This window comes from Coregonus clupeaformis, unplaced genomic scaffold (assembly GCF_020615455.1).
Source record: "Coregonus clupeaformis isolate EN_2021a unplaced genomic scaffold, ASM2061545v1 scaf3289, whole genome shotgun sequence".
Taxonomy (NCBI): Eukaryota; Metazoa; Chordata; class Actinopteri; order Salmoniformes; family Salmonidae; genus Coregonus; species Coregonus clupeaformis.
In genome coordinates, this window is record NW_025536743.1 from 29,606 (window position 1) to 32,733 (window position 3,128).

The window sequence follows — 3,128 nt, forward strand, 5'->3', positions numbered from 1 at the left end:
TGTGACTGTTTGAGGTTGTGGACAGGTGTCTTTTATACTGATAACAAGTTCAAACAGGTGCCATTAATACAGGTAATGAGTGGAGGACAGAGGAGCCTCTTAAAGAAGAAGTTACAGGTCTGTGAGAGCCAGAAATCTTGCTTGTTTGTAGGTGACCAAATACTTATTTTCCACCATAAATTAGAAATAATTTAATAAAAAATCCTACAATGTGATTTTCAGGAAAAAAAATTCTCAATTTGTCTGTCATAGTTGACGTGTACCTATGATGAAAATTACAGGCCTCTCTCATCTTTTTAAGTGGGAGAACTTGCACAATTGGTGGCTGACTAAATACTTTTTTCCCCCACTGTATCTGTTATATTGTATACCTTTATTACACCAACATTGATCGTTTTTGGCTAGCATCTTTATCATTCAAGGTATCTATCTGTAAAACCATTGGCTGCTCCTTGGTGTTTGCCAACATCTCATAATTTGAGCCATAGTAGGGGGTCAAACTTGCCAAGTGTCAAAACTGACCTTAGCTTAGATGCAGAAATATAAATATATGCAAATATAAATATCATTAATTATATATTGTGGCGTGCACTGGACAAGCCACCAGGCTGAGTCTACATCACGCGGCGGTGGCTCCCTCATGCTGGACGTGCCAGGTCTCAACGGGTCCTCCCGCCAGGACTAATTGGGGCCGATTGAGGCTGGTGAGTAATCAAGGGGCTGATTGCTCACCAGCCGCACGGGGCTGCCAGGAGGGCAACACACGGGAGGGTTGGAGGTAGTGAGAGGTTGCTACCGGATAGATGTCCTCATGGTCTGCTAGAACCGAGGGGCTCGGTGTTCTACCCCAGAGGAGACAGCATTCCCAGAAGGCGGTAACCCGGAAGAGGTCTCCTGGAGGGGACCTGTATCTTTTCTTTTCTTTATTGGTTTAAATAAACACCCTTGAAACTGAGGTGTCACACTTGTGTCTGATCTGTGTAGATCAAACCCCCTGGTCTGCCACAATATATATAATTAATTATCATAAATATGTATCATATATATCAGAATATCTTGAATTACCAGTATGGCCTCTTTAGGAGTCCTGGTGGTCATGAAGGTCAGGTCACTTCTGATGTCTCTCATTCTGGTGAAAATTTTAAACATATAATCAGGAATAAAAGTGCCATGGAACATCACGTCTGGCATTATTTTACATTTACATTTGAGTCATTTAGCAGACGCTCTTATCCAGAGCGACTTACAGTTAGTGAGTGAATACATATTTGTTTATTTTCCATACTGGCCCCCCGTGGGAATCAAACCCACAACCCTGGCGTTGCAAGCGCCATGCTCTACCAACTGAGCTACACGGGGCCCACGGTGTACATTCAATACAGTGCAGTGTCCACTTATAACCTTAGCTCTCACACCCTCCCTTCCGCAAAGATATACGTCAGTACTTTTCCCATCACCCAGGATTTCTCCGTGCATATCATAAGACTTCTTATCAGTCAGGAGAGGCTTTGAGTTATTGGGAGCACACATTCCTATAGTTCACTAAATAATTACACTTCTCATTCACAAAGAGCTTGAACCTAACACCACTTTCAATCTCTAAGGATATCAAAACAATCTATTCATACTAAGAGGATATAATGATATAAAACTGTAATGATATAGAACAGTCATTTACAATCTATCAGATGAAAAACACACACACACACACACCTGGTACACAACGTAGGTGGTCTCCTCCATCCATGAACACTGATCATCATTCAGGATACAACTGGAGCTTTGGAACTGGACCTGTCCCTTGAGGTACTGGAACAGGATAAGGTACTGCAGGAGGATGTGTCGTCCGAAATTACTGTCACTGAGCTGCAGGTCCATCACCTTCTCGCTGGTGAGGAACTTGGCAAAGTAAACGTGGTCTCCTCCTGCCATCCTCAGCTCTTCCAGCTTGCTTTTAGAAGCCTGCATGTCGTCCAGCTTGAAGCTTTTAAACACTGCCAGCGTCTCGTCTGAATACTTGAGGAAAGTCATCCAGGAGAACTTGTCATAACACTGAACAGGGTTATGCAGAGTCCAGAACTTTCTGTATAGGTTGTAGTCGATAGGGATGGAACATGGAGCAGGTGCACTAAGTTCCTCATCTCCCATCTCCCCCTCCTCCACTTCCATCCTATCCTCTTTCTCCTCTGTGGGCTTCTGGCCAAGAGTGCTCTCTTGCTCTTTTTTGTTGAATACTGTGATGTTGTCGAAATGAAACTGGCTCTGCAGGTTCAGACCTGATTTCTCAGACAGGGGAAAGAGACGAGCCAGGAACAGCTGGATCCGTCCACAGAAGACTGTGTTCTGAGACTTGGACAACCTCCTCAAAAGATCATTACACATCCTTAACGAGTAGTTCTTCCCAGCAGTGTAAAAGGAGTTAGACTTCCAGGTGGAGACATTCTCTTTAACAAAGGAGAAGATCTTATCACACTGGTCCAGAGGAAGACAGTCCAGAACATCTCCCAACAGTAGGAAAGGAGTGGTGGCGGAGCAGATACCTTCAGTGACTCCATCAATGCTGAGATAGATGAGAGACAGGAAGTCATCGACGAGTGCTTTCTTTTCCACAATCTGCTCCTCCAGGACCTGCCTCAGAGCTTGGTCAAGGGTGGTCTTCTTCTCTGTATCATTTCCAGTGATCTGGTTGAATGCGTTTAACAAAGGTTTGCTGGTTTTGTTGTCCAACGCACTTCTGTATCTTTTGCATCGTTGAAATTGAATAAAGTCAGTAAAGACATCTTAAACATGACGTTGACATCATGAGCTGTAGCTGCAACAATAGTCTACCTATAGAAATATCATTCACTTCTAGGAGTTTCCATAGGTAGAACTATATTATGGACTGGCTTTCAATAGGTAGAACTATATTATGGACTGGCTTTCAATAGGTAGAACTATATTATGGACTGGCTTTCAATGGGTACTATATTATGGACTGGCTTTCAATAGGTACAACTATATTATGGACTGGCTTTCAATAGGTACAACTATATTATGGACTGGCTTTCAATAGGTACTATATTATGGACTGGCTTTCAATAGGTAGAACTATATTATGGACTGGCTTTCAATAGGTACAACTATAT

At 42.9% G+C, this 3,128-nt stretch overlaps 1 pseudogene; it reads right to left on the bottom strand.

Moving 5' to 3' along the window:
• Window positions 1-712: 712 nt before the first annotated feature.
• Window positions 713-2,780, bottom strand: LOC123489778 (annotated as a pseudogene).
• Window positions 2,781-3,128: the final 348 nt, after the last annotated feature.